The sequence below is a fragment of the Diabrotica virgifera genome, chromosome 6 (assembly GCF_917563875.1).
Source record: "Diabrotica virgifera virgifera chromosome 6, PGI_DIABVI_V3a".
NCBI classification, from domain to species: Eukaryota; Metazoa; Arthropoda; class Insecta; order Coleoptera; family Chrysomelidae; genus Diabrotica; species Diabrotica virgifera.
The window spans coordinates 50959586-50982675 of record NC_065448.1 but is presented as its reverse complement, the minus strand read 5'-3'; the positions used below and the strand labels follow the sequence as shown (position 1 = coordinate 50982675).

At 31.2% G+C, this 23090-nt stretch overlaps 1 protein-coding gene across 2 annotated transcripts in view; it reads left to right on the top strand.

Annotated features, from left to right (window-relative positions):
* The window catches only part of LOC126886960 (dentin sialophosphoprotein), a 484697-nt gene that overhangs the window by 21184 nt on the left and 440423 nt on the right, over positions 1-23090 (top strand). For both annotated transcript variants that reach the window (XM_050654147.1, XM_050654148.1), the window contains exon 2: positions 16928-17190. The gene's annotated coding sequence lies outside the window, so the exon portion shown is untranslated. The remainder of the gene's footprint in view (positions 1-16927; positions 17191-23090) is intronic.

Sequence of the window (23090 nt, the reverse complement as noted above, 5' to 3'; positions counted from 1 at the left end):
ACAGTTTTTCTGCCCAATATCGGGCTACGTCTACACCCATATTTGCGAGCCATAAATCATCGAGGGTGCACTGTGATGGGCAAAGTCTGCATACTCTAAGATGCTCCACGCTCTGTAATTCCCCACACTCACAAAGTGCGTCGTTATCTGTCTTGATGCCCCATTTAATGAGGTTCTGTTTTACAGGGGCAACACCTGTACATATTCGGTTCAGTGTCCGCCAGGTTCTCCAGTCCAGGTTCATTTCATTAGGTCGTTCTGGATGTAGGGGGAACAGTTCGGGTGGTTCGACGCTGACATTTCTCATAAACCTTTTCCTTGATTTAAGTCGGCTGATTCCTGGCGGTTCATCAAACCCGTATAATTGGTGCCTTTCATCGAAAGTTTGCCTGAACTTCTCCACATATTGTGAGGCGCATCTACGGTCGTCTGGTGATGCGAATCCAGCTGCCCGGTACAGTAATGGTAGAGGGGTAGGCTTCATACAACCGGTAATTATTCTACATGTTTCATTTAACGCCGTGGTGACTTGTTGGGCGTGTCTAGATCTACCCCAGACGGGACAAGCATATTCCCCTGTTGAGAAACATAAGGCCTCAGCTGTTGTCTTTAAGACCTGGGGGTTTGCACCCCACTTGCTCCCTACGAGTTTCCGGAGAAGGTTGTTTCTCGTAGAAACCTTTTGTCTTGTGCTCTTTGCTTGCAATGTTTTTAAATGCATTCATTTTTTTCGAATCCTGAGAAAAATTTATTAGTATTTTTAAAAAATTTAAACGCAGAATAAAAGATTTCATTATTACCGAGGGCTACCGAGGGCTGAAAGTACATGAAAACCTCTATAATGTTTACTTGAATAAGTTAGAGGGGTAAAAAAAAAGAGAAAATTGAGTGTAATTTTTAATTTCACATATTTTATTCAAAATAAACCTTTTGTTTATTCTAAGGGACTTTCGGCCCTCGGTAATATTGTAATCTTTCAATCTGAGTTTAAATTTTTCAGAAATATTTATTAGCTTTTTCAGAATTAAAAAAAAAATGATTGCATTTAAAAAGCATTGCAAGCAAATTTGCGAATAAACTCTTAATTCTTTGATTTATCGATTTTCGCTTCTAGAAACTCATAGTCAAAATTTTAAATTTTTATGATGATATTTTTAAATTGACGGAAATAAATGGTAAAACACTAAAAAAAATATTGTATCAATCTTGATTCAATACTTTCAATAGAAAAAGAATCTGATATAGGTAGAGGCAAATGATCATCTGGAAGAATTGCGTGATATATCCCAAATCAAACCATTATCATACTCCATGAAACATTTAGAGGTTTTGAACTATTTGTGCCAAAATGACCCAATTTCTTTGTACCCAAATGTAGTTGTATTACTAAGAATTTTATTAACACTCCCTGTCTCGGTAGCTAGTGGGGGAAAAAGTTTTTCAAAATTAAAAAGTAATGAAAACTATTTACGAAGCTCCATAAGACAATCAAAACTAACAAATTTAGCACTTGTTTCAATAGAGTTCTCACTAGCTGCTACACCTACCTATCCCCACTAGATTACACCAATTTGATTGATGAGTTTGCCAAAATTAAAGTCAAAAGGGTACAATTATTTTTTTTTGTAAAAAATGTTACTTAATATAATGTGAATACATATTTCATTTAATTTAAGTGTTTGTAAAATAAAACCATTTAAAATAAAACGCCACTGAGATATTTCAAATTCAAAACAATTTTTGAATTCCTCGTTCAATTTGTGACAAAATATGTATCTTCCTTTTTTTTTCATATGATGCGACGTTTTCATGCAAAAAAGCATCTTAACGCTTACAAAGCATTCGATTTAAGTTTCTGCATGAATGATACAGAATCTTATCGTTTGTAAGAGTTGATATTGTTTGCATGAAAACGGTGCTTAGTATGAAAAAAAGGGAAGATATATTTTTCGTCACAAATTAAACAAGATATTCAAAAAATATTTTTAATTTGAAATATCCCAGTGGCATACTATTTTTTTCTATAAAAAAATTCAGGCCATTGCCCGTATGCACGCCAATGGTGGCTATAAAATTCTTAATTGTCTTAATTACCTCTTAAAATTTGTTATACTTATTTCGAAGACTTGCATCATATTGAGAAGATGTACAGCACGGCTCTGTAAAATCAGCATATAAAAGAAAATTTAATATAGCGTCGCTACCATCAACAGAAGCAGCAGCACGGCAACATTCATTCCGAACCTATCATCAGGTTCAGCAGTGGTACTAGAATGAAAAAAAAAATAATAAAAAATAAATGAAAAAAAAACAGAAATAAAAATGGACTAATTCCTACGATGCTCCAACCCCCGCTCCAGAATCGTTATTGAAACTTATTTCTTGTAAGAGTTAAAAAGAATGTCAGAAATCCTGTGGATGCAGAAAAGCTGGATTAAAATGCTCCGTTATATCATGTTATATGCACAAATTGTAGTGATATTTGTAATAATTCGCAAACTCATATAATTACGATGAACAAAAAGAAGAAACGGCGACTATTTTTAAAAAAACTTTTGATAAAATCGAAAACGAAGAGGCCTGTGATGAGTCTGAGAGTCACATCGCAGATAATGCGGACGAAATCTCGGTTTGCGATGTCTCGATTCATGCTAAGAACGAAGTTGTAGCACCTGGTCCATCAGAAACGGCAAAACGAAGAAGATTGCTCTAAATTTCTAAATTAATAAATGCATCATATGTGGATTGGGCCTACAAGGGAATCACAATAAAAAGAAAACCCCGCCTACTCTACCTCTAGGTGGTGTGGGAATGAGTTTTTTTAAACGTCTATGGAAATATACTTTGCAGCGCTCGTACGCCAAAAACGATTGATTTTGTGAAAAAAATAAATCGTACCAGTCATCGTAGTATTTATCAATCATTTCCTACATAAATTGTAGAAACTTTTTTCTAGTTAAATTTTATACTTAAATGTTTTTTTCGTAAAATGCGTCGGAAAGGAAATATTCTCAAAAAACTGTTATTAGGCGCCATTTGTTTTCAATATGGCGGCGCAATCGGCAAGATACGAGGTAGCAAAGTTGAAATTCGAAAAGAACATACAAAAATCCATAAAATTACCAATTTTCAAAACTCCCAGAAAACTTTCCAGGTAAAACTACCAAATGATTAGATTATTTAGATTTTAAGTAAAAATTAATTTGTGCTAAAATAGTATAATAATTAAAAAGTACGTTTGACTTTTGCTTTCTTTCTAATCATGTTAGATAATAATTGTATTATTACTAGCATTGTAAATATAATTACAATGTAAATTTCATTCAAAATATAGTTTGCATTTTCTAAATTCATATTATTATTTAGTTTAAATGTATCTGTGCCATCTAAGTTACAGACAGTATTAAGGAGATTAAGCTTTATATAATAGAATTACAGCGAATGTACTTATACAACTCCAAAGGAGAAACGTAATTTTAGAAGTAACTTTCTCCCTTAAGGTCAATATGTAGAGAAATACGGCGACCCAAACTTTCGTAGTCTCGCTAAAATCTTATTAGAAGACACATAAAAAAGAAATAAACCAAGTAAAAAAACAGTAGGTCAAATACAAATAATTTCATTTTCACAGATGAAACAATATTGAAATATAGAAAAACTATATCGCTAAAACGCTAATTATATTTTCTTATGATTTAATTTTCTAAAATCTAAAAACGATGAGTGACCAAAAAGCAATTGAATGTATCTGTAAACTTATTGGTCCAAAATTAACAAGTAGGTAGTAAATTATATTCATAGACGCAATACCTGCAAAAAACAGTGAGTAGTAAATTAAATTTATTAAGGCTCATAATGCAGGGCAAAATTAAGGGAAAAAGATCCATAGGTAGATGAAGGAATTTCCTGGCTGAGAAACTTAAGAGAGTGGTATAGTTGCAGTTCAGTAGATCTTTTCAGAGCCGCCGTCAATAAGGTATGGATAGCTGTGATGATAGCCAACCTCCGATAGGAACTACAAGAAGAAGAAGAAGTAGGTATATTAAAACCACATACATAATGGCTGCTAATCTAGTGGCTTCGATAAACTGTGATTGTAAAAATTAAACACATAATTAAATATATAAATATTTATTTATTTATAAATTCATGGATTTATTTATTTATATACAGGGTCTCCCAGACTAATTTATCCAGGCTATATCTCTTAAACGAATAGAGATTTTCGAATGGGACAAAAACAGGTCTATTCCATTTGTAATCCACTTTAATATGGCGTAGAAAAATCATCCCCTAAATATTAATCCCTTAGTTACAACTCCTAACTTTAATTTTTTTAATAGCACTCTGTACATTTTTTTATAATTTTGGATGTGGTCTTCTATCGTCTATTCAACAGATTCTTTAAAAATAAAATCGGTTCGTAAATAACCAAGTAAATATTAGTTTGTCCTTTTATTTTTGTTATGTGTCCCAGACTAATTTATCCAGGCTATATCTCTTAAACAAATAGAGATTTTCGAATGGGACAAAAATTGATAAATTCCATTTGTAATACACTTTAATATGGCGTAGAAAAAATCATCCCATATATATTTATCTCTTAGTTACAACCCCTAACTTTAATTTTTTAATAGCAACCTGTATATTATTTTATAGTTTAGGATGTGGTCTTCTATCGTCTATTCAACAGATTTTTTTAAAATAAAATCGGTTTGTAAGCAATCAACAAAATATCAATTTATCTTTTATTTTTGTTAATTATTATGGTATAGTTAATAAAAATTAAAGTTATGGGTTGTAACTAAGGGATGATAATTTAGACACCCATTCGAAAATCTCTATTCGTTTAAGAGATATAGTCTGGAAAAATTAGTCTGGGACATAACAAAAATAAAAAATAAACTGATATTTTCTTGATTATTTACAAACCGATTTTATTTTTAAATAAAAATCTGTTAAATAGACGATAGAAGATCACACCCAAAACAATAAAAAAATGTACAGGATGCTATAAAAAATTAAAGTTAGGGGTTGTAACTAAGGGATAAATATTTAGGGGATGATTTTTTCTACGCCATATTAAAGTGTATTACAAATGGAATAGACCAGTTTTTGTCCTGTTTGAAAATCTCTATTCGTTTAAGAGATATAGCCTGGATAAATTAGTCTGGGACACCCTGTATTGATAGGGATTAACATAATATGTTCTCTTCTTTGTTCACAAAAGAATTGCGAACAGAATTGTGTCAATAAACCAAATATCAACAAGGGTGGTCTACTTAAACATCAAAATGAGCACCAGATATATCCTAAAGTTCATTCAAGTATACGCACCTACTACAGGCCATTCAGATGAAGAAGTCCAAATATTCTACGAACAAATATCCTGTGCAATCAAGGAAAATCCTGGCCACTTCTTAATAATAGGCGGTGATTTCAACGCCAAAATAGGTACCAAGGAAGACCCCTCTGAAATAATATTGGGAAATTTTGGAAGCGAAGGCAGAAATGATAGAGGCAAACAACTGTTAACTTTTCTTTTGGAAAACAATCTCTATCAAATGAACAGCTTCTTTAAAAAGAAAAAACACAGAAGATGGACCTGGGAAAGTCCAGATGGAAAAACAAGGAACGAAATCGACTATTTCTTAACAAATAAAAAAGAATTATTTAAAGACGTAAATGTGTTAAACCAGTTCAGCACAAGCAGTGATCACAGGTTAGTAAGAGCTAAAATAACGATATCGATCGAAAAGGAAAGACTCAAAATGATAAATAAGAAACACACAAAGAAATGGGTAAAACCAACTAATATTCAGGAGTTCGAAAAATATATTAATGATACATTGAAAGATACAACAACAACAGACATTAATATACTGAACAAGCAAATAATCACCACAATACAACAGGCTCAAACTAAATACTGTCCAACAAACCAAAAAGATGAAAAACTAAGTCAACCTACTAAAACCCTTATAGAACTAAGACGACAGATGAAAGGAGATACAAGTTCCAGCAAAGAAGCGCTAAATCAAATAAATAAGACTATCACAAAGTCAATAAGAAAAGACATAAGAAACTACAATGTAGAAAAAACAAAACAAGCAATAGAGCAAAATAAGAACATGAAAGTTTTGAAGAACGTAAGCGTACAAAAAGGAAAAATAGAAATCAACAAACTAAGAAACAGAACTAGAAAAGAAACTACAAACAGAGATGAAATATTAACAATAGTCGAAGAGTTCTACACAGAGTTATACAAATCAAGAAAAAAAGATGACAATGCGCAACCTCCAATTACAGTAAAAACTGGGGTATTAAATCAAGGATCGGATTTAATGCCCGATATAACAAAATCAGAAATCAAAGAGGCTCTGAAGAAAATGAAAAATAATCGAACCCCAGGTGAAGATGGAATAGTATCAGAAGCACTAAAAATTGGAGGAAATATACTACTTGAAAAAATTAAACAACTTTTCAATATCTGCCTTCACAACGCCAATATTCCAACAGACTGGAACAACGCTACTATGATTCTATTACACAAAGCAGGAGACAAAGCCAATTTAGAGAATTACAGACCGATTAGCCTCCTCAGCCATTTATATAAGTTTATATAAGTTATTTACGCGAATAATAGTTAAGAGAATGGATAGAAAGTTAGAGACTTATCAACCAAGAGAACAGGCAGGATTCCGAAAAAATTACGGAACAAATGACCATCTACAAAGTATAAAAACCCTGATAGAGAAAGTAGTGGAATACAATAAGCCCCTAGTTCTACTTTTTATCGATTTTCATAAAGCCTTTGACACAGTTGAACTTAGCAAAATATTACAGGCGCTTAAAGAATGCAGGCTAGATTATAGGTATACAAAATTATTACACAAAATATACTTACAGGCAACAACCACTGTCAAATTACATACTAACAGTAATCGCATAAAAATAGAACGGGGGGTTAGACAAGGAGACCCAATGTCACCTAAACTTTTTAATACGGTCTTAGAACATGCTTTCAAGAGTTTGGATTGGATGACAAAGGGAATAAAAATAGATGGAGAATACCTAAACAACTTACGTTTCGCCGATGATATAGTCATAGTAGCTGAGGATCTAGGTATGGCAAGAGAGATGGTACAAGAACTCGTTGTAGCTACAGAAAATGTAGGTTTAAATATAAACATCTCGAAAACAAAAATAATGACAAATTTGGTACCCAACCAGAACATCAGTATTGGTGGGAAGGAAATAGAACTCGTAGATAGATATAAATATCTGGGACATGAAATTACGATTGGCAGGGATAACCAGACTCATGAGCTGAAGAGAAGAATCGGTCTTGGGTGGGCAGCATTTGGAAAACTGAGAGAAACTTTTAAAAGTGAGTTACCCACATGTCTAAAGAGAAAGGTATTCGATCAGTGCGTCCTCCCAGTCTTGACGTACGGATCAGAAACACTTACCTTAACTAAAGCCTCGGCTACTAAACTAAGATTCACGCAGAGAAGAATGGAGCGGTCAATGTTAGGAATAACTCTGCGAGACAAAATCAGAAACGAAGAAATCAGGAGAAGAACAAAGGTGACTGACGTCATCGAGAGGATAGCCAGGTTGAAGTGGAGATGGGCAGGACACGTAGCCAGAATGACAGATGGGCGATGGACGAAGAGGTTATTGGAATGGAGGCCAAGAGAAGACAAGAGAAGCGTCGGTCGACCGCCTACAAGATGGACTGACGACTTAAGAAAGGTAAATAAAAACTGGATGAGGGCGGCGCAGGATAGATGGGGTTGGAAACGAGGGGAGGAGGCCTATGTTCAGCAGTGGACTTTTGAGGCTGGATGATGATGATGATGAACATAATATGTTAATTATGTTATTTTAAATTAACACAGCTATTGGGTATGTCGATTTGGGTGCCTTTTACTTGATCCATAGGTTTTGTTATATTGTATTTGGCGCTTACTATATATACCCCAGGCTGTGGGTGAAAAAACGTGATATAACTCAGGAATTTTTGAAACATATCAGATGTTGTAAAGGACGATGCCAGGAATAACTTCTACTAAAATGTAACCAAAAATATTGTGCGCTTTTTTTTAATTGCGATTTTCATTTGTTAAATTTGCAATTTTTATTGATTTTTAATTTTGTAGCCTAGGATATTGATTTTAGAGAAAAACTTTTTAATAGAAAGTTGTAGTAAATTAAAAAACCTACAATTTGAGCTATGGTAACATGGTAAGTTTAATTTTGTTAATTGGTTATTGCAAAACAGCCTGCGAAAGGTCCAAAATGGCCGTTTTTTACAATTGCATTATTTATTGTACAAATAATTTTTTTTTATTTTTTGAAGCTTTAAAATGAAGATCTTTCAATTCCAAACATAAAAAATAATTGTAAGGCCAAATTAACGAATTTGTTGCTTAGATATTATCAATTGTTTATCCCAAGAGGTCAAAATGTCGAAGGCTATAACTTTTTAAAAAAAATCGTAGAAAGTTGGTGAAACATCACATCTCCTTCTAAAGAGTTATTTTTTCATATTCTGATGTAAATAAATGCGTAAATCATTTTTAAACCTCTAATTTTTGGATTTGAAAATAAGGGGGGCAAATTTTGTTATAAACATTTAGAACTGAAGCGGCCCTGTACATCCTATAAGTTTTTAACTTACATATTATTGTTGCTGAACATGAAACGAAGATTTATAAAAAAATAAAAAATTTCTACGACCAACTGAAGCCGAGATAATTTTTGGGTTTGAAAATAAGGGGGCAAATTTCGTTATAAACATTTAGAGCTCAAGCGGCCCTGTATATCCTATGAGTTTCTAACTTACAGATTATGGTTGCTAAAGACGAAACGAAGATTTATAAAAAAAAAATAAATTTTCTACAACCAACTGAAGCCGAGATAATCGTTTTTTTTTTCTTAAATCATAGTGCCGTCATTTATAATAATTAAGAAATTATTTTACAATCATTGACTAAAGAAAGACTTATATTATCTTAAAATAAAAATTGTTATAAAATATAATTATATTTAATTATTAAAAATTATTTTTTAAATCGGTGCTTTTGCAAGCGGCCGAATTTTGCAAATCGCCCGGCTCGCTTCAAATCCGCGCGCTCGGAAAATTTTTACGTAACTTGTATTAAATTTTGACAGAAAACAATTTAATAATATTACCATTATAATATACAGTCTATTTACCACTGTATTTGTTTTTCTTGATAAACTTTTATATGTGAAATCCAAAAAGAATAGTCACTACAAGAAGAAAAAGTTTTATATTGTATATTATAGTAAGAAGTAACATTATTATTATTATATTTATATAATAATGAAAAAATTGAAAATATAGTTATATATTTCATATATATGTATCATTTTTGTAATATTATTTCTTCAGAAATGAAATTTCACCTATAAAAGTTTATCAAGAAAAACAAATACAGTGGTAAATAGACTGTATATTATAATGGTAATATTATTAAATTGTTTTCTGTCAAAGTTTAATACAAGTTACGTAAAAATTTTCCGACTGCGCGGATTTGAAGCAAACCGGGCGATTTGCAAAATTCGGCCGCTCGCAAAAGCACCGATTTTAAAAATAATTTTTAATAATTAAATGTAATTATATTTTATAATAATTTTTATTTTAAGATAACATAAGTCTTTCTTTAGTCAATGACTGTAAAGTAATTTCTTAATTGTTATAAATAAAGGCACTACGACTTAAGAAAAAAAAAACAATTATCTCGGCTTCAGTTGGTCGTAGAAATTTTTTATTTTTTTTATAAATCTTTGTTTCATCTTCAGCAACAATAATCTGTAAGTTAAAAACTCATAGGATGTACAGGGCCGCTTCAGCTCTAAATGTTTATAACGAAATTTGCCCCCTTATTTTCAAACCCAAAAATTAGAGGTTTAAAAATGTTTTACGCATTTATTTACATCAGAATATGAAAGTATAACTCTTTAGAAGGAAACTAGATGTTTCACCAACTCTATACGATTTTTTTTCAAAAAGTTATAGCCTTCGACATTTGACCTCTTGGGATAAACAATTTATAATATCTAAGCAACAAATTCGTTAATCTGTCTTTACAATTTTTTTTTACGTTTGGAATTGAAAGATCTGCATTTTAAAGCTTTAAAAAATAAAAAATTATTTGTACAATAAATAATGCAATTGTAAAAAACGGCCATTTTGGACCTTTCGCAGGCTGTTTTGCAATAACCAATTAACAAAATTAAACATACCATAACTCAAATTGTAGGTTTTTTAATTTACTACAACTTTCTATTAAAAAGTTTTTTTCTAAAATCAATATCCTAAGCTACAAAATTAAAAATCAATAAAAATTGCAAATTTAACAAATGAAAATCGCAATTAAAAAAAAGCGCACAATATTTTTGGTTACATTTTAGTAGAAGTTATTCCTGGCATCGTCCTTTACAACACCTGATAGGATTCAAAAATTCCTGAATTATATCCTGAATAATTATTTATATGGGAAATAAGCCACAATTAAAATGAAAAAATAATTTTATTAACTTTGTATAATAATTTTATTAGCACCCGATTTGGGCGTCGAAACGTTAATAAAATTATTTTTTCATTTTAATTGTGGCTTATTTCCCATATAAATAATTAATCATAAAAATGCCACAAGGAAATAGCTTCAGAACAACATTATATCCTGAAATCGACCTATTTTTCACCCACAGCCTGGGGTAATAGAGCAAGGACGCTGTTTTTGTTACCCACTGGATTGTTATGAGTATATGATTCTGGGGCACAACAGTCCTTTCCCTCTCCTATATGTATAATAGGGAACTTGCATAAAATTTTAAATTCGAAAAAAAAATGTTATAAATAAATCACAGAATATAATTTAAAACATGTATCAAAGATAAAAAAGTTTTGTTTGTTTTTCGTTTGGCCCCTAAAGACGATTAAAAATTCAAATTATACGAGCCAGACCAAAACGCGTCGTGACGTCATCGGGGAATGTTTACATTCTGAACCAACAAAGTACACAAAATTGTATATAATTTTAAATTAGACATTATAAACGTCAGAAGAAAATACATTTATGTGACGTCACAAGTGTTTTTGATCGTTTGAACTATTCATAGAAAATTTGTACTTTTACAAAATGGTTTTATTTTCCATAGCAAACCTTCTTTCCTTTCCTTCAATAAATATATCAAACTCCAATCTCAACAAACTGGAATATACTCCATCTAATTTACTTACCGTTGCACGTCATCCGCGTCATAGCCCGTGACGTCACATGATACCAACACGAAATATTTAGGCGGTAGGTGTGTTCTTTTTTAGAATCACTTTGCCGAGTACAGTGGCATTACAGCCACTAGACATATTTTATTATATACGCGTAGAAATAATGATTAAAGATTTCTATTAATGTTAACTTAAAGAAATACACAATAATATGTTTAATTTAATTTGTATAAATAATGGATTATAAAGCGTTTTTATGAAGCACATTTGTTCGGAATACACTGTAACTATAATCGAACGAAGGTGATATTTTGGCATAAATTGGTAACATTTATTTTACAGTTGCGGTGATGACACTTCATATTTGTTTATATTCTTTACTATAAGAATTTGTTTCATTATATTTATTGTTTTTATTTCTAAAGTTTTTATTTATTTACATTGAATATTAATTTGTTTTGCTGTATAATTTACTTCCGCAAAAATTGTGTGATGTATTTGATTTAAAATGAATTCAAGAATCTTTTGTAATTGGGCAACAATGTCAGCTTAGATCTCTGACATAGATAATGACATGCAACGGTAACTAAATTAGACGGACTGTATATTGTTACAATGACATACGATAAATGTCATTAGAATATAAATATTTTTCCTTTATTCCGCGACGACGAGCTGGCCAAATACCCAAGTAGGTGGAGGCCAATAAACTAAAGAAGAAGCAGAAGAATATACCTAAATATAACCATACACGGAACAATATAGTTAAACTATGTGACGTCACGGATCGTTTGAACTATTTTAAAATACAGAAGACTTTAAATTTGTACTTCTAAGTTATTATGAGTTTTTAAAGGGTGAAATTTTGGAAATCTCATTTTTATACAAAACTAAACATTATTATGTAATAAAAAATGTGAAAGTTCCCTATTAAGTTAGCGAGCACAGAAAACTACACCTGCTTATTTTACGCCAATTGTAGGATAAAACACTCTTAAATTATAACAGAATCAGCGGATATTGATACAAACGGCGCCCGAATAGTAAAAATCGTCTACGAGGACGCTGCACGTCGCACATAAGCTATGGACGGCCGGAGTGATGACGTAGAAATGTCAATTTTTATTGACATATGCCATGTCAGATTTTTCCAAACCTTTCCAAACAAATGTTGTTTAATGTGGCAAATTTGTATTTTTTATTATTTTTTCAGTTTTTACAGAGAATATTTCCGTTTTTTACAATATGTAAGTATTGTTAGAGTTACTACAACAAGTTTACAAGGTTGTGTAAATAATAAAGCATGATGTTTTATATAAATAGCAATAAAATGTATGTATGGGTGAAATAAGGTTAGAATTTATTTGATTTTTAGAAATTTTAAATTTTATATTTCATTTTATTTTTTTTTTTAGATTTTATACTAATTAAAAAGTCTTGAGATTCGGTAAAACCTTACTTTTCAACGTGTTTACAATTTTTGTTTGGAAAGTGATCATAACACTGAATATAGCCGCAGTTGGCCATGACGTCACACTCCAGCCATCTAGAGTCAGGTGCGTTGGTATTTGATTATGTAGTACCTGATCTTTTTCACGTACCCATGTCAGAATTATCTGACGTTGCCTTAGAATATAAAATTAGAATATAAAATAAACGTTTATTTTATATTCTAAGAACGTTGCCGATCATGCAGTTACTCAAGCGCGTCATATTATTACATGGGGAGAAACATTGTTCCCTCAAAATGTACCTCTACCATATATTGGCTCTTAATGCAGGGGAGTTCGTAAAGAGGGGGCCGAAAAAAAAACCATCCTTAGAAAGACTCGAAATCGTCAGATTAAGATAAGGTACGTTAAGTACATGCAAAACAGTCTACATTTGCATGATATCAAACACGACTTTCCACGGAGAGGGGTGGAGGGCAAATTTAGTATTTTAAATACGAATCCCGCAATATTTCGCGAAATGAACTTCAGATCGAAAAACTGAAAAATACACTTATTCAATATTTTTCAAAAATCTATCGAATGGCACCAAACACGACCCCCCGCGAAGGTTACTGTAAAATCTTAAATGGGAGCCCCCATTTTTATTGCAGATTTGGATTCCTTACGTAAAAATAAGTAACTTTTATTCGAGACATTTTGTTGGAAATGGAAAATTCAATTAAAAAATGGAAAGTCCCCACTTAAATGGAAAACTTTACATAATTTTTTTGGTTTTAGGACCTACTCTTCATAACCCAATAGGTCCCCATAACGCTCGAGTGACTACACATTTAGCATACTATACTCCCCTACCATCAGGATTCTATTCGAGATAATTTTAGTCTCCCTAGAAGATAATTTGCTCCCCTACCATAAACAAGAAACTTATTTTCTTCCTACACTTCTACGGCCTTCCATTTTGCCTTTAAGATCAGTTGTAGTATTCTATATCAATTTGTAACATGCAAAAAATTTGATACCTGATACGAGTTGTAAATTGCAAAAACAATATTAGTCCAGGGCGGATCTGTTTTGAGATGGACGAACAGAGGTGACTTTAATTTTTTTGCAGAAATTGCTTCAGAAATTGCTTGGAATTAACTCATATAATAATAATTGAATTATCCTCCCACTCAAAAAGTTCCGGAACATTGTTTAAATAATCAAAATGTCAAAAAATGAAGGAAAAATTCGATTTTTTTCTTGGTTTTTTGATTATAACTTTAAAAGTATTAATTTTCGAGAAAAGTTGCACTACCATAAAAGTTGCGTAATTAAATTTCCTATAATACAGGATTGGTTGCAAATTTTAAAAATTGTCACTCTTGTTGCAAAATAGCAATAATTGCGAAAAAACATGAAAAAACAAGTATTCGCATTTTACGTTTTTTAACCCTTCCTGTTATACATAGGACCTTCATATTTCACCCAGAAAAACTATATGATATGATAAAATAATACTGTAAATTTAGTTAAGATCGGTTAAATAGATTTTGAAAACTAAATTTAGCAATCCAGCTTTCGCAAAAAAAAATAATTTTTTCAAAAAATGTTGCAGGACTGAAAATAAAGCAGATAGCCAGTTAAAATTTTTCTTACAAATAGAAGAATACTGTACCTTTCATTTGCAATTTACAAAATTAAAATCGGTTGACAACCGCGGCGTCAGGAATTTTTTTAAATAAACATTAATTTTTGGTGCTACGCGCAGGACAGCGGTGTTCGATTCACACAAGTTGATTTCCACCAAAATTTCTTCCAATGTTTATCTAATATATTATTTTCTTACTCTATATTTTGTTGTATGTTAATATTTTAATTCCACAAAAATCAAACTAATTTGATTATTGTTTGAGAAAAATTGTTTAAACAATGCATAGTATGCTTAAAAATTGCATATATGCACTTTTATTTTCTAAGTTAAAATATACGAACAAATAAAGTTTTTGCTAAGAAAAGTGTTATTTCAAAGGACAGAGTATGTGTTTTTATTTTGCAATAAACAAATTTATTTATTTATTTCGAAATGTACAATAAAATAAAATTTATCAATTATCAAAGTTCATTGGACCTAATCAGAGCGAACGTGTCCGCTCTCCTGCGCGTAGCACCAAAAATTATTGTTTTATTTAAAAAAATTCCTCTCGCCGTGGTAGTTAACCGATTTTAATTTTGCAAATTGCAAATGAAAGATACAGTATTCTTTTATATCTAAAAAAAATTCTTTGCTTTATTTTCAGTGCTGCAATATTTAAAAAAAAAATTAATTTTTTTGCGAAAGCTGGATTGCAAAATTTATTTTGCAAAATCTATTAAACCGATCTTGATGAAATTTACAGTATTGTTTTATCATATCATAATGTTTTTCTGGATGAAATATGAAGGTCCTAAGTCTAGCATAAATGGTTGAAAAACGTAACATGCGAATACTTGTTTTTTTATGGTTTTTTCGAAATTATTGCTATTTTGCAACAAGGGTGACAATTTTTAAAATTCTCAGTTAATCCGATATTGTAGGAAATTTAATTACGCAACTTTTATGTCGGTGCAACTTTTCTCGAAAATAATACTTTTAAAATTATAAACAAAAAACCAAGAAAAAAATCGAATTATTCCTTCATTTTTTGACATTTTGATTATTTAAACAATGTTCCGGACCTTTTTGAGTGGAAGGATAACTCAAATATTATTATATGAGTTTTTTTCAAGCAATTTCTGCAAACAAATATGAGTCACCTCTCAACATCCAAATGTACTAATATTTTTACAGATGCTCCCTCTATATACTCAGCTGATCTTTGCACCAATGAATCAACCAAATAGAGAATTTGGGAGCAAGTTCAAAAAAAATTTAGGGGAACATTTGGTAATAACACTGAACTTTGGTTAAAATTAACAAAAAAATTTAAGTGTAATTTTTTTATGGATAGATGCTGACAATTGCGCGTTGACCGGACCTGAAAGGAAAGATAAGATGATGAAGGGACTGGTTTAAATGTAGTTCAATAGAACTTTTGCGGGCAGAGATAGATACAACGAAGATAGCGATCATTATATCCAACCTTATAATATATCTATACTGATAAGTAAAAAGGTCTTAAGTCAAAAACTATCGATTTGGACTAAATTTTTTAGTAAATAAAAGAATCGATAAAAAGAGACGAAAAGCGATTGAATTTCAACGCTTTTTAACGCATTTTTTTTAATATTAAAATAGAGATGAAAATCATTCGCTTTTTATTACTTTTTATCGATTTTATTGAGTCATGACTACTATGGTTTCTTTTTAACCAGGAGGAGAAAACTAAAAAGACAGATTCACACCCAAGAAAGTCACTAGAAAAATCACCAGATACATCTTCTTTTTGGTTGATCATATCGGCCTTCGACGGTAATCCATACATATTATATTATATTAATACGTCGCTAAAGAGTTCTAGAAACAACTGTTTTTTATATAAAAGTAGACTAACAATCTAAAAATTAAAGGAATAACACACAAAAATCGCTGATATAACTTCATTAACCTATGAAATGCCACTAGTGTCAAAATTTCATAAATGTCATTAGTGTCAAAATTTTATAACAGTGGAGTAAACTTGCCTGAGGTTAGACTAATTACAAACAAGCATTACGGCGTGGTAAATTTGAATTACTCCTCTTGGTTTAAAAACAGACCATAGTTTTGAGTTAAGATCTTTATATTTTTCAGTATAGATTTAAGCTTTTACTTTCTGAACTTTAAATGGTGAGGCCCTCTTATGCTTTCTGTAGATGTTATATCATTTTTCTCATGTGCAAAGCTTTTCTCAATGTAATTTTTACACTTATTTTTCCTCTGATCTACTTCGATTATTACATTTTCCTAATTTTAAGTCAATATTCCAAATTTTCTGAGCTTAAATAAGTATAAGAACTTCTGGAATACTACACTTTTTTATGAATACAAAAGGAGTAATATCAAATTCAAATTACTAAGGTAGGTAGCTTCATTTCAAGTGATTGTATAAGAATGTAAATTCTGCCTTTCATTTCTTTTCCGATATTTTTAAACTAGTTTAAAACTTCTGGTTAATAGTAAATATTTACTCATAATTATTTCTCCTTGATGTTTCGTTGAATTTTGTACTCTTTTTTCTTAATTTTCTCATAGTTTTCATTTTTCCAGGAAAATCCTTACTACCCTGTACATGAAGAACCACAATCCATATCGATCTCGCGCTACTACCGGAGGCGGTATTTTGACGGCGGCGCTGCCACACGAAACACAAACGACCAACAAGAGCGCCGCGATGCCAGTAGACCTGTTGGCATAATCGCAACAACACGTTCGGACGCAATCACTTTAAGGCCTAAAGTTGACAGTTTACCGTTTTGTGCTCTTCGTTTTGGTATATTTACACCAGATCATCTTCGAATACATCTCAATAGGTGAGTAATTTTCACTTCATGGTAAAATAAATATTGATTTGCTACGGACCCGATTGCGGGTCATAAAATTTAGGGTTAGTGTTTTGTTTTCTTTTGGAAAATATGCATGCTCTAACGACTTCCTTATGGCTTTCGAGCACGGTTTCATTGAATGGTCAAAAGTACAGCGCAATAAAAACTTGTCTTGGAACTTTTAATGTAGATTATTTGTCTTGTTAAGTTGTACAACCACCAAGATGAAAGTTTAAATCAAATATTTATCTCAAAAATATATCGATATTTTTATTTACAAGTCTCTTTTAAGACAAACATATATTTTTTAATACTATCTTATGCCCATTATAATAAAATTCGAGACAGGTATCAAGGAAAAGAGTAACATTTCAGTGGTGTATTATGATAGTCTTCTTGAAATACGCACCAAAAAGACTATTCAATTCACGATTTTGATAATGCATGATAGCACTGTTTTCATGGCCTTTATTATGAACGATTCAAAACAAGTTTATAAATATCGCTACCTTTTTGTCTCAGTTTTGTACCACAATTTATAAAAATATTATGACTACCCCAACAAACTTCAAATAGAATACAACATAAAATGCAAATGCGAAATGCGATAAAAAGAGTGCTATCAATCATTTTCAAACGAAGCATAACTAACATATTAGGAAAATATGTCAAAAAATAAAATATTACCAGAGAACGGCAGTTCTCGCCAGTGGCATTATACATATATACGACACTATATATACGAAATTTTCGATTTTCTAAATCTGACGGAATTGAAAATTATACCAACTCCCATCTTAAAGATCAGGAAAAGCCTCATCCATTCATATATCAACCATCCATTTTGGTCCAAGGGTGTGGATTTTACGCCCCTTCCTATTTTGGGCCTGTTTTTCGTTCTCGTCCCCAAAACTCCCACAAACTTCGAAATTTTAAGTCCGACCTTATAGTACTGATCATTACCTTTCCAACGCATGTCTAATTGTGAAAATCGGTTATACCATTTAAAAGTTACCGAGCTCAGAAATATGACTCAATTTTTATTTAAAAATGGGCAAATGTTTGTGGATGTGTGGCTGGAAAAGTTAAACCGATCTGAATTTTTTTCTGTGTTTGTAGAGAGGGGTCCGCGCCGATTCAGAATCGGTGTAGTTTGTGACTTTTGACCACCCATAAGCCAGCTATAGGACTTGGTAGGTACAGAACGGCATATTTTTTGGGGGTATATATCTTCGGTTCAAGAAGAGACAGAAGAACAGTAAATACACCAAATCAATAGTGTTGAGTTAAGCTTTAAAGTAGTGTCTAAGCCGTTAGGATCAGACATACACACGGCTCAGTATAGCCGAAAAACTGAAAAACTAAACTTTGAAAATTTTGGTTTTTCGACAATTACTCAAAATTTCAACCTACGAAGTGCGCCAATAACTGAGCGTTTGTAGAAAGACTCGAGACGAATCTGACGGTGTATATCGGTGTATAAAATTTTTTGATAACATTCATTTTGAGACGATTAGCACTACTGATTTAGAAAAAGCGTTTTATAAATTGAAACCGAAAAGGTCTTCTGGCCCTGACAATATTCCTTGTTATATTTTTAAAGGATGCAGGGATTGTTTGATGTACCCATTGATGGTAATATTTAATAAATCATTAAGCTCCGGTGTTTATCCAAACGAATTTAAACAAACCAAGATTGCGCCAATATTTAAAAATGGTGATAAAAGATATGTCAAAAATTATAGACCAATTGCGGTCCTAAATTGTATAGCGAAAATTTTTGAATTCATTTTACATGATAAGTTGTACAACAGTTTTAAACATTTGATCTCAGCTGAACAACACGGCTTCTGTAAAAGGAGATCAGTTGAAACAAATCCCTTGACATTCGTTAATAAAGTAAGGGAGAATATAGACAATAAAATACAGGTAGATTGTATATATACAGACTTTGCAAAAGCTTTTGATAAAGTAAGTCACGAGAGTTTGTTATGTAAACTAAAGTACTATGGAATTAGCGAACATTTATTAAATTTTTTTATCTCGTATCTAAGATTACGAACTCAGGTAGTATCATATAAAAGTTAATTGTCACACATATTTTTAAGTGGATCAGGAGTTCCTCAGGGATCTAATTTGGGACCACTCCTTTTTTCAATATTTATAAACGATTTACCTTCACAAGTAACATCTGATTGCTTGTTATACGCAGACGACTTCAAACTATTTCGTAAAATTGAAAACATAAATGATTACTTAGAGCTTCAAAATGATATAGATAATATTTGTGAGTGGTCCTTACGGAATAAGTTGTTATTTAACTTATCAAAATGTAAAGTATTAAAATTTAACACAAATAAAAACCCTTATCATTATATATATTTTATGCAAAATTCACAGTTAGAAAGAGTGCTTTCTGTATGTGACCTCGGCATTTGTTTTCAAAATGATTTGAAATTTAATCAGCACATAAATAATATTGCTAAAAAATCGCACCAGTTACTAGGCTTTTTAAAGAGGACAACATATGCATTTACAAACACTGAACTAATACAATATTTATATTTTCTCTAGTGCGTAGTTAACTTTAATTTGCTAATGTAATATGGAATCCTACACAGCTAAATTTAAACCGTTCTTTAGAAGTAGTCCAAAACAAATTTTTAAAATATTTGTACTTTAAAAAACATAGAACCAATCTCGAATATGCTTCATATGATCCTATCAGAAAAGAATTTGGTATAATGAAACTTGAGTATAGAAGAAGAGTTTTTGCCATTACGTTTCTTTTTAAAATATTGAATTATTTAATCGATAGCTCCTATCTTATGTTTCAAATAAACCTTTATGTAAAACCACGTAGTATACGCCCTCGTCAACAGACTTTTTTGGTAAATGATGATAGACCGATAACTCGACTATGTCATATACACAATGACTTCTTTTTTTCTGTAAATATATTTGACACAAATCTACCAAAATTTAAGCGTGAAATCAAAGGGATATACACTAATGATTAAATGTTGTCGCATTAGTACCTCACTCTTAATATTATCACATGCTTATGTTGAATATTTTATTTTAAGTTTGTGTTAACATCTATATATACTTTCAAAAACAAAACATCAAAAACCAACCAAATATGTGGGTAAATACTTGCTGTCTTGGTGAGCTCCCTATGCACGAATAGGTATACGCAGGTTATTTCTGTTCTTGATATAAATGCACTTTTTTTTTCTTTTTTTTTATTATTAAACGTTTTTTTTGTTTTGTTTTTATATGTATACGTTTACACCTTATAATATTTATAATATTTAAGTTCTTTACGTTTTTTCTTTTTTTTTTGTTATTTGAATTCAATATAATCGTTGTAATAATGTATAGAAACATGTAATTAGGCTTTGCCTGTTTGTTTCTTAAATAAATAAATAAATAAATAAATAAATAAATAAATAAATAAATAAATAAATAAATAAATATCTCATATCCGGAAAAATTCGAATTTTTAAGTTATAGGCTTCATAAATATGATCAAATCTATTTCCTATGGGAAAAAGGGTTTTTCAAGCTCAATAATTCCTATAATAGCTTCAGTTATCATAATTGACCTTAGATGCATCAGATACAATTTGTCGATACGTTTCAAAATCATGTTTAGTGATCAAAATCGGTTAAGCCGTTTAGAAGTTATTAAGCTACAAAAGTATAATAAAATTAACGATTATTCCCGAAATGGTTTATGTAGTTGTAGTGGTTAAGACGTTAAATTTTATCTGGCAACGGGCAATCCGAGTTCATTAATCGGCCATCCCAATATGTTTTTATTCGATGGACACTAGATCATTTGGGAGATAATGCGACAAAGGTTACCATTTATAAAGCTTAAGGTGTAATCGAGAAAAATTGCATTCAACTTCATACATTTAATTTATAAAAAAAAACCTTGAAAAACTCCTGATACAAGAATAAAAAAACATTAATCGCCGTAAAAATGAGTGGCGCATACAATATTCCAGCTACAAAAGATCTGGTATTAATATTACATGGCGTGAAAATGTATTTTCATTTTGATGCAAAATAAAATTTTAGTTTTATTTAAAAGATTTTTCCATAATATTTGCTAAATTTGAAGTAAACGCGACACAAAAGAGTTTCAAAATTCAAACTGTATCAAAGTTACTCATTTGTGGCGCGTTTTAGTTCAAATTTAGCAAATATTATGGAAAAATCTCTTGAAAAAACTAAAATTTTATTTTGCATCAAAATGAAAACACATTTTCGCGCCACGTAATGTTTATATCAGATCTTTTGTAGCTGGAATATTGTATATGCCACTCATTTTTACGGCGTTTAGCGGTTTTTTACACTTGTTAATATATTCAGCAAATATAATTTCGTTAATATCATCATCCAGCGTTTTCTTCCAAAGTTAAATATAGGTTTCCCCTAATTTATTCCAGTTTTGTCAGTCTTGAGTCTTGGGATTCCTGGAGCAAATTTCCAGCGATTCTTTTGACGTCGTCTGTCTATGGTGTAGGTAGTCCACCTCTGCTTCTTTTGTCTACTCGTGGTATCCACACTGTACTTTTTTGGGTTTATCACCCATCATTCATTCTGGTCACATGGCCCGCCCATTTCCATTTCAGCCATGCTACAATTATTTGCTTAAATGTTCATTATGATATCTATCCATCGACGTCCATACAATTATAAAGATATGGTACGAAATGATGACAAATACTTTGAAGGATTTCAGTTGATAGTTCTTCCAATGAATTGGGATTGATATTATAAATATTGCTTTTTAAACAGCCACCCATAGGAATCCCTTATACCTTTATAATGGAAAGAAATCCAGTGGAGTTAAATCGTGGGATTTAACTGGCCACAATCTCTTTTGTAGACCTGTTGGCAAGACCGCAACAACACGTTCGGACGCAATCACTTTAAGGCCTAAAGTTGACAGTTTACCGTTTTGTGCTCTTCGTTTTGGTATATTTACAGCAGATCATCTTCGAATATATCTCAATAGGTGAGTAATTTTCGCTTCATGGTAAAATAAATATTGATTTGCTACGGACCCGATTGCGGGTGATAGAATTTAGGGTTAGTGTTTTGTTTTCTTTTGGGAAAATGCATGCTCTAACGACTTCCTTATGGCTTTCGAGCACGGTTTCATTGAATGGTCAAAAGTACAGCGCAATAAAAACTTGTCTTGGAACTTTTATTGTGCAATAGTTATCTTGTAAAGATGTAAAACCACTAAGATGAAAGTTTAAATTAAATATATTCCAAAAATATACTGAGATTTTTATTTAAAACTCTCTTTTAAGATAAATATACACTCGCAGTGTATATGAGCAGGCTCGTTGTATTCTATTTATTGTTCATTTTTTTTGCCTTAAATAAAGACGGCATATATGTGCAAGATCTGCCTGATCCATATAAGGTTATTAATCTTGCTTATAATAATCTTTGTCGTAAGTTCTATTGTTATTATTAGTGAGTTAAGCTTATTTCTCTATAATTCGAGGAAAGTTGCTTATTTCCCTGTACGATAACTTGGACATATGTGAGAGTATTAATATACTTTCAGAGTGTGTGGACTTTATTTAGGACTATTAGGTTCAGAATCCACAAGGAAAGAAAAGTTTTCCTGTAGTTGGCTGTATACCATCAATCACAAAAATTGGAATAAATCCTTTGTAAAAGGTATAAAATTTATTAAAATCCCTAAAGGGCTACATCAGAACAAAACGTTTTCGATTTTATTACAAAATCATCATCAGTGTAAGACCTAAAAGTAAGTATAACCTATTTTATGAATGTAAAATTGATATTTAAATTCTGACTAAGGTTTAAAACAAGTGGTTATACTCACAGTCTGG